This window comes from Phalacrocorax aristotelis, chromosome 1 (assembly GCF_949628215.1).
Source record: "Phalacrocorax aristotelis chromosome 1, bGulAri2.1, whole genome shotgun sequence".
Taxonomy (NCBI): domain Eukaryota; kingdom Metazoa; phylum Chordata; class Aves; order Suliformes; family Phalacrocoracidae; genus Phalacrocorax; species Phalacrocorax aristotelis.
Window position 1 is genome coordinate 210,176,461 of NC_134276.1, and position 9,873 is coordinate 210,186,333.

At 41.3% G+C, this 9,873-nt stretch overlaps 1 long non-coding RNA gene across 1 annotated transcript; it reads left to right on the forward strand.

Annotated features, from left to right (window-relative positions):
• The first annotated feature begins 268 nt into the window (after nt 1–268).
• Nucleotides 269–5,067, forward strand: LOC142057418 (uncharacterized). Its single transcript, XR_012660636.1, has 3 exons — nt 269–380; nt 979–1,162; nt 3,864–5,067. It is a non-coding gene; the product is annotated as an uncharacterized LOC142057418 (long non-coding RNA).
• Nucleotides 5,068–9,873: the final 4,806 nt, after the last annotated feature.

The following is a 9,873-nucleotide window of genomic DNA, read 5'->3' on the forward strand; positions in this document are numbered from 1 at the left end:
CAGGGAGCATTTATTTTGTGGCAGTTTGTTGTCTTTTAATAAGCAGAATGACACAAAGAGTTTTCCATTAGTGACTTAAACTTTATCTTTCATGTATTTTTAGCATTTCCATCTTGGTTAATTCCATTTTTAAATGGCATGAAATTCCCTTGAAAGTGCAATCTGTCTTTTTGCAGGATCTGTGTCAGTTCTCTGTAGTGTATTGATCTGAAATTTGATGGACTGCAAACCTAACTAATAGCTTTAAACCACAGACTTGCAGCAGGGGTTTTCTGGAAAGCATGATGCAGCCATTACTCCTGGAAGCATTACTTTTAGAGAAGACATGATACCTGATGAAATGCAAGGCTAGCTCAGGCATTTTCACACATGGGTGACAGGTAAGCTCACTAACCAAATTCCTCTCCTAAAACACAAAGCTGCAACTAAAATTTTGCTTTTCATTCAAAATACATAGGAAACATAGATAGGTAGCTTGAGCTGAAGCAAAGTGAATTAATTTCCAGTATACTCCTCATCTTTTCTGTGGACTGGTGAGCAGAGAGCCTCATCATATGTTTCTTGACACAAAGACCTGGTCCCACAATATTGCTGCCACAGTTGCTTCCCTCCTCCAGTATTTATTTGTCTACCTAGAACCACCAACAGTCAGCCTTGTTTCTCCATCCCACCAAAGGTCTGTGGAAATACTCCACGTTTACCAAAACATTGACGTGGCTTTGCCCAGACCATCTGCTGCAGTGAGCCTTCAAAGAAACCCAAAAACCCAAGTTTTATTGCATAAGAACTAGAATATTTCACTTTTCAAGCAAAGAAACCTCAAAGTGCCTAATGTAGAAAGATGAGAAACTAACAGCATTTATACACAACCCTCCCCCACCCGAGTCCCTCAAGACATATCTTTGACTTCATGATTGTTTTCAGTTAATGCAATGACTTCCTAGAGTGTAACTCTCCATGATCATTTCTTGTTTTCAGGAAGCTCCTGTGTTTCCCAGCTCCCCACTGTGATTCACATCCGTCCTCTCTCTGCAGTCACACCTAAAGTCTCCCGGGATTTCCCCCCTTCATTTGCTCGGTGCCTGTCAGGTAAAGAGAATCCTCCCACCCAAGTGATCTTCTTACATGGACAGAAAACAACTGTGAACAAAAAAGTACCAAAGTAAGCACCTCCTGTCACATTAACCTTCGCTGTACCCACACAGCTTTGAACATCCCAAAGCCACCTGCAGCTCACAAGGCATTTTTTCTCTTATGACTTGCTCGGTCACTCAAGTCAGAGACACCATCTGCATTACCTACACTTGCTGCTCTCTGTCTTTGATGGCGATTTGCTGTGCCAGAGTTGCAGGAATTAGGCATCTGATCAGCTAGATAAGGACCTAGTAGATCCTGTTGCAATAGAAAAAGGAGTAATGGTTTTAAAATAAAAGAGGGTAGATTCAGACTAGAGATAAGGAAGAAATCTTTTACGATGGCAGGGTGGGTGGGTAAAACACTGGAACAGGTTGCCCAAAGAGGTTGAAGGTGCCCCATCCCTGGAAACATTCAAGGTCAGGCTCTGAGCAACCTGATCTAGTTGAAGATGTCCCTGCTCACTGCAGGGGGGTTGGACTAGATGGCCTTTAAAAGTCCCTTCCAACACAAACTCTTCTATGATTCTATGTCCACTGTAGTCCACAAAAGGGTTAAATTAGGGTTTCCTTAACCTCAGTAATCCCTAGTTTGTGTCTGTCTTTTAACATAGGACAAGCTTTATTCCTGTAAGGGTGGGTGGGAGGGGGGATATGATTGGGGGGATGTCCTAAAATACCACTATCTGACTAGCAAGTTACTTCCATGTTTTCGTCACTAATTCCCACTTGTACACAAAGTTGTTACCTCCGCTGGCCGAACAAGAGAGAGACAAAGTTCTGCTTTTGGTTTGGATGGTCACTAATGGCTCTTGGCAGTGGCCATATAGATATGCAATGCCTCTTTCAAAGGATGCTGTATCACCTGTGTATTGAGTGTGATCTGAGAGATTCTGTGTTTACAGAATCATTTGTGCATTTACTATATTTCTTACCTTATTTTTTTTTTTTTTTTCAAAATTCTATTTGCCATCTGAGTCAATAATTATAATGGACAAATAAAATAGCAGGGAATGGCAAAATACTTGTCCTTGGCATAGCTATCAAAATGAAGGAGATTTGGTTTTGTGTCTTATTGAAAATGTCAAGGGAAAATAGTGTGAGGTTATTGGTTTTTGTATTTTAGTAATTGCAAAATCTATAATTTAAAATGTGTGATTGGAGCCTATATGTTTTAATTAAATCTGTATGGGCCTCTATTTTTAAATGATGTCTGAAAAATAAATTTAAGCCAAAGAAGGCATATTACAACAAAGCTAACTGAAAATTTAAAATCAGTTTCCAGCCTGGCCTTCCAGATGAATGATTTTATCAGCCCAAAAGATTAACACACCCACAACTCTCCCAGAGAAAGAAGAGAGTTAAATTAAGTGTGAATATTTTTAAATATGAGCTACTAAGTAACTGATTTTTATCTAATGCACATAATGTTCCACCTACAAAATTATCCTCCTTCCACCTCCATTTTATATTCATCCAGAGAGGATATGAAGAATGTTGCAATACATTTCATTATTTTGAGAAGAAAAAAAAAGAAGACTAAGAGGTTTGTTTAATATATAGGTCTTCTTTCAGCAAACATAACACTGTAATAAAAATTGACCTGGGATTTAGGGTTCAAATGAAAAATTAAGGGATGAGTTAAAAACCAATCACAGCAATGTTTCCATTTATTTCTCTTCCCTTCCTTTCGTCCCGTCTTGTATCCTGCATTGTCAGAGAGAACAGATGGTTAAGTAATCAACTAGGTGTGAAAACATACAGTAATGTTGCTTCACACATCTGATAACAGCAAAGGCACATTTATGGCTGTCTCCTGGAAAGAAGAGAAGTGACAGGATTTTTTAATTGGATTTATCTTGTTAGGAGGAAATCAACTTTCTATAAATAAGTAGTTGAAATTTACCTAAATAATGAATTCTACTGTTTTTGTTATACTAACTGAACTTATATGCCTCTCTGTGTGAAGAGTTAGACACGTACATCATCTGGACCTTCCCTGGCACAAAGATCCTATAATCTCCTGTAAATAGATGAAGAAAGGGCTGCAGACAAGTAATTGGAGTGCAGACACAAGTGCCTCAGAGGAGGCTTTGATGCCTATCTGTCACTTTAGCTGTGAAAGTACAAAATTTAGAACCTAAAAATCACCAGTGCCAAACCCAAAGGGACCTCTGTGACTATGTGGAAACATCTCGAGTGTCTACATTTCTGCTGCTGGGTATGCAATAATCCTCAAAACTGTGACACTTCCAAGCTGCTTAGTGCCTGGGGGCTCATAGGATTAGTGTCTCCTCTGCCCATTTACCTCCCTGAGTCCAGGGAAAGTGCCAGTGGTGGTGCTGGGGGATATTCAGAGACAAAATCGGATGTTATATCTTTTTATTTCATACAGTTATAAACTACATGGGACTGCAGAGTAAGGGTCTTTCCTTCTTGGTCTCCTTTTTTGCCCTGGGAGCCATTAATTTTTGCGCAGTAACCTCAGCAGTAACTCAGCTTCTACAGGAGAAACAGAGGGGGATGGTGCCCCTTTGCCCCATTCTTTGACATGAGGAGCTGTCTTCTATGGCATGACTGGATGGTTTCAAAACTTCTTTTCTGAGAGGAGTAGAAGCCATTGGTAAAGACAGTTTCCTAATATTTCAGATGAGGCAGTGAAAATGCACCAATCTCTACTCAGGGTAAATTCTAAAGTGATAAATTCTCTTTGCTTGTGATTTCTTCCAGTGTCATCATTGACTCAAAATCCAAGTTTCCCACTATATGAGGAAGATTTGCAATCACACCATATCAATGAAATAAGTAAGAATCACCAACTCTTCCACCAGATAAGTTTTAAGAGAAAATCCTTACTTCGTTATTGCTCCCTACCTGCCCTTCTCTCTGCCATTTGCCTGCTGCCTGGTTTTTTCCATATCTCAAATTTCTGTGCTCCGTGGGAATTAAAGTACTGACTGTGAATTTCGACTGCAAGGCCAACATCTACCTTTTAGGTTACAGAGGCTGAAACATCTGCAAAAGTCTGGTATTGGGGGAAAAATCTACAGATGCACACCTCTTCGAGACCAAAATGAAGGTTGAGTGGGGCATGAGACAACATCAATCTGACACAGGTGCTGGAAGTTCTTGTATCTGAGCTCCAGACAAAGGATTAAAAAAATGGTGTTTTTAATGTTGTTCAACATGTTCTGTCTGACAGCTTCTGGCTGTTTCCTGGAAAGCAGTTTTTTTACTATTAGTTCATGGTACAGATTTCCCAGCAGTCTGGAAGAGGGGTTAAAAATGAAATAACCAAACATTCATCACTCCTAACCAGAATCATCAGTGCTGTGAAGTTTCATTCCTTCATGTATTTTAAGGTACATGTCCATACACACTGCAGATTATGGTATACAACATATAATCTCTTCCAGTCAGAATCAAAGATTTTTGCAACATGGTTAGGAAGCTTTCATGCCACTAATGTTTCTCAAAAATTATTTACAAAGGAGACTGCATAACTAAAAGGACTGCAATACGATAGCCTTTCATCTGTGTTTAACTCAGAGGAAACCAGCATGGATACATTCTAATGTTAATACTTCTAGGTAAGTCTGTTCATTGCAGTGATTAAAAAAAAAAACCAAAACCACAAACAGAAAAAAAAAACCAAAACACAACCTGGGAGGATAAGAACATTGTATGATAGACCCTCCATAAAGAAAGAGAAACACGTTCAGGTAGGCTACAGCACACTGCAAAAACTAGTCATGTAATGACTGCTCAGTAAGTGGTTTACAGTAAGAGCTCTGACTCATCTACTCCGCAGCAAACACCTGCAGGAGCTTAAGACCTTACTGCCACTCATTATCTGCCTATCCCCTTACTGGTGATTACTGCTCTTAAGGCAGAAGCCACAGACTGGGGTGTGTCCATGTCTCAGCACAGCCATGTTAGCACAAACACATCTTTATTGGTTGTTTAAGAGCTATGACAGACTGGGTGCTGCAGCATGGGGGAAGTAACCTCTGGCAGGAAAAACCATAATCTTTTTAACCACTATAGTTATCATGGCTAATGGTCATCTGTCAGGATCCAGAGGCTGATGTCTTCACACTGGTTTCTGTTTCCAGGGAAAAGCCAGTACCACCAGCATGAGTGGGAATCCTGACAGCCTCCCTGGAAGAAACCTACAGCACCTTGGTCGGTAGTGATACATTTTGTTCCTATTCTGTACTACAGGATATTATTGTAAGATTTAGATGACCCTTTCCACTTCACCTTCAAGCCCAGGCTGGCTCTGAGCATAAGGAAAGTAGCCAGTTACCAAGGAAAAGAGATCAATGAGGGTGGTAAAGTAGCCATGGCCCCAGTGCTACCCAAACCTCTAGATAGCTAGGCTTGTCCAAAAGAAAGGTAAAGGTCAGTGGGCTTGTTGTTTCTTATGACCATTTCCACCAAGATACACCACAGTTCAAATCACTTGGACCAGCAGCAGCAAGCCAGGCTATCCAGGCTTCTTGTGTCCTGTCTCAGCTTCCTGTCCTGTGGCTGGAGCAGACAGGTTTTAGAATCATAGAATCATAGAATTATTGGGTTGGAAGGGACCTTCAAAGCTCATCTAGTCCAAACCGCCTGCAGTGATCAGGGATACCTTCGACTAGATCAAGTTGCCAGAGCCCCATCCAACCTGACCTTGAAGAATGTTTCCAGAGATGGGGCATCTACCACCTCTCTAGGCAACCTGTTCCACCTTCATTGTAAAAGATTTCTTCCTATCTCTAGTCTGAATCTACCCTCTTTTATTTTAAAACCATTACCCCTTGTCCTATCACTACACGCCCTCCTAAAAATTTGTTCCTGTCTTTCTCATAAGCCCCCTTTAAGTACTGAAAGGCTGCAATAAGGTCTCCCTGCAGCCTTCTCTTCTCCAGGACGAACAACCCCAACTCTCTCAGCCTGTCCTTATAGACTTATATATTCCATCCCTCTGAATCATTTTTGTGGCCTCCTCTGGACCTGCTCCAACAGGTCCATGTCTTTCCCGTACTGAGGACGCCAGAGCTGGATGCAGCACTGCAGGTGGGGCCTCACCAGAGCAGGGTAGAGGGGCAGAATCACTTCCCTCGCCCTGCTGGCCACGCGGCTTGTGATGCAGCCCAGGATAAGGTTGGCTTGCAGGACTGCAAGTGCACATTGTTGGCTCATGCCAGCTTTCCATCCACCGGTACCTCCAAGTCCTTCTGTACAGCGCTGCTCTCAATCCCTTCATCCCCCAACCTATATGGATACTGGGGGTTACCCTGACACAGGTGCAGGACCTTTACAGGACCCTGCACTTGGCCTTGTTGTGTCTCATGGGGTTCACATGGGCCCACTTCTCCAGCTTGTCCAGGTCCCTCTGGATGGCATCCCATCCCTCGGGTCTGTCAGCTGCACCGCTCAGCTTGGTGTCATCCACAGACTTGCTGAGGGTGCACTCGATCCCACTGTCCGTGTCATTGATGACGATGTTAAACAGCACTGGTCCCAGTACGGACCCCTGAGGGACACCACTTGTCACTGATCTCCATCTGTTCATTGAGCCATTGACCACTATCCTCTGTATGCGACCATCCAACCAATTCCTCATCCATTGAACAATCTACCCATCAAATCCATACCTCTCCAATTTAGAGAGAAGGATGTTGTGGAGGACTGTGTCAAAGACCTTACAGAAGTCCAGAGAGACGACATCCATAGCTCTTCCTTTCTCCACTGATGTAGTTACTCCATCACAGAAGGTTATTACGTCTTGTGTCCTTCCCTGCTTTTTCTGTATGTCAGCTTCATTTTTAGATAGAAACCATGAGTCGTATACCACAGTAGCATGAGGTATTTCATTGCTGCCCATTCACTGCCTCCAGGTATGAGTGTCTTTTTGTATAGTCTATGGCAGTTCAATGTTTCCCACTAATATTATACCCATGTCTTTCACACACATACATGTGCTAGTCCCTGTGCATTTCAGCTGATAGCCAAAGTTGTGGCACATCACTGTCCCAGCTCCCTCAAACATGACATGCATTACTTTTTCTCTATTGTCTGCTCTTGACAGCTTTTCAGTGGCTCGTGGTGTCAAGGGAGACATCACTTCAAAGCATTTTGTTTGCTTGAAGGGAAAATAATGTTGATATGATCAGGGATAAAGCAATAGGCAGAGAAGCTGCCAAGTAAGCTCCATATGCTCACGCACACATGCACTTCGTTGTCTTTCAGAGTCTTGATTTTCTTCGAGGACATCAAGGGGTTTTTAGCAGAACATTAAAATAATATTGCTCCAGGCAAAGAATAGGCACAGCAATAATGAAAGCTGGCAAGTGGTGATGGCAAAAGGCAACACGCTGCATTTCTTTATGAGAACTTTTTTTACCTTATCTTTGAAAGTGAGAGGGCGTAAGTAGAAGGACAAGGCAGAGCACATATATCTGGGAGAAAACATTTTCCAAGAACCAGAGTAGAGAGTAAGGAATCAGACTTTCCTAGAGAGAAGAAAGAGTCATACACGAACTCCAGCGTAGATCTGATGTGTGGTTTTAGACCTGCCATTAATATTTTCTAGTCCTATTTGTTTCAGTGAAAAGTTTCTACAGGTGACATATGCAAAATCTGAATGTTTCAAAACAGAGGGGAGAGACACAGACACAGAAAATGCCCTTTATCTAAATCCTAAATATCACAATCTTTTTAAGGTGGTCTTGTGATTTGGGGGAACACAAATCTTAATTTTTAAGTTCTTGATGTGCCTTGAGAGAAGTGTCCTTACTCCTTGCAATTTATTCTAAATTTTTTTTCAATAAAACAAAGAAGAAATGTGACTGAGCTGACCTATTGTTAGTTTCCAATAGAACACAGGTTAATAAAATCAATAATTTTGTGAAAGTCTGGGTTTTTGTGCCAAGAAGCTACCACAGACAACTATTGTTCTGACTGCCCTCTCCTCTAAACAGGTACAGAATGGATTTTACTTCCAACCCTCTGGCTGAGAGCTGGAGAGGAGAAATATAACCCAATATGTAAACTCAGTAAGATATAGTAAGATATTTCAGTCATGTGTGAGTACAAATATTCAATATTTTTCAGTGATAAGGGAGCTCAGGAGAATATGCTAAATTTGGAAGATAAAACCGATTAACATTGTTACATATTGAAACTAGATAATTTCCCCTTAAAAACTCTGTGAGCCCCATGCCCTCTGCTTTTTCTGATATTGAAGCTATCAAAAACTGTTCTAAACAACTACTTTGGCTGAGTATGTATATATGTTATGTCGTAAATATGGTTTATATGGACCTAGATAAGTCTGTATGGTCTCTTCAGAAACATACAAGTAAAAGCAACAAACACAGAAAACAGTCATGTTCCACAGTTTTATTTTACTAAATTGATGTATATTTTCCTCTGCACCACTGAAAGAAGCTGTTCATGGTCCATCCTCTTATGAACATTTTGACAAAAATATCTGACATAAAATACAGATTCAGAAGAAGTGGGTTTTGTGCAGTGAGCACAAATACCTGGCTATTACCTTCTTCTCTTCTGTAAAACTTTAAAAAATTATACTTGCAAAAAGATTTGGAGAAAAAATGTGTTCTGAGCACCAGTTTCCTTGGGTAAATTCGTAATCTCAGTGAGGAAGCTGGAGGACAAGCTAGGCAATAAGAGAATTTTGTTTGCCTCCCATTGGGGTGCCAGAAAAATGAAAATAGGGTCCTCTCCTCTCTCTATGCCCTCAGGTGAATTCTAGCAGTGGGAGAGAAGGTGGTGGTGGGAACAGCAAGATGTAGTGAACATGATGCATGTGTGACAACGTGTCTTCTGTGAAGCTTGAAGACTGGCATAAATACCAGCAAGATTAGAAAGGATGACGAGCTGCTCTGAGACTGCTACCCAGTCATTTCTGCATCACTTTTTCATTCCTGCTCCTTCTTATTTATCTTGCACATTACTGTTTTGAAGATGCTGCTGGTTAATTATGGAGACTTTTATTTAGGAGGGACACATCTGTGAAAAACAATAGGTTGCTCATTGTTTCCTGCAAGGATTTAATACACTGCTGAGCAGGGCAAAAGATTACTTCCCTCAGGCCCTAGAGCTTCAGACAAGTCAGTCAGGGGTACAAGAGCCCTGACTTCTCCCTGGTGGGTCGGGGTGGACAGGGGAGTGTTGCCAGGGAGGCTAACAGGCTGTCAGTCTCCATCAAAATGTCATCAACCCTCCATGAATAAAACACTATTTCAAAATTTAAAAGAAATGCCAGATTTTTATCAGTGTCTGCATCTCAGCCTCCCAGTCTATTCTGCTTTCACTCTCCTACGTAGCCCCACTGAACAGTATTTGCTCCAAGAATAGGTCCCATTTCATCCTTTGTAATTTGGCGATATCATCTGTCAACTGATTATAGATGTAACCCTTAAGAAGAAATAATATGAATTTAAAAGTTTGTACATATTTAACAAGAGGACATTGAAAATGCAGTCTGAAAATTTGTTAGTTAATGCCTTTGCCCACCACTGTGTTTAGATGAAGTGCAGTCCCCATTTCTTACGTCTCCTGATAAACAGATCAGATTTTCTGCACCAGGTAAATCCAACCCCCATTTTTCCTTCCTCTGCAACATCCAGGAACAGAAGATAAAGGAGAGATTGCCACCTGCTAGGCCACTGATGAATAACTGACTCTGGAAGCCATAAAAATAAAGCCTTGTGCTGCACACAAC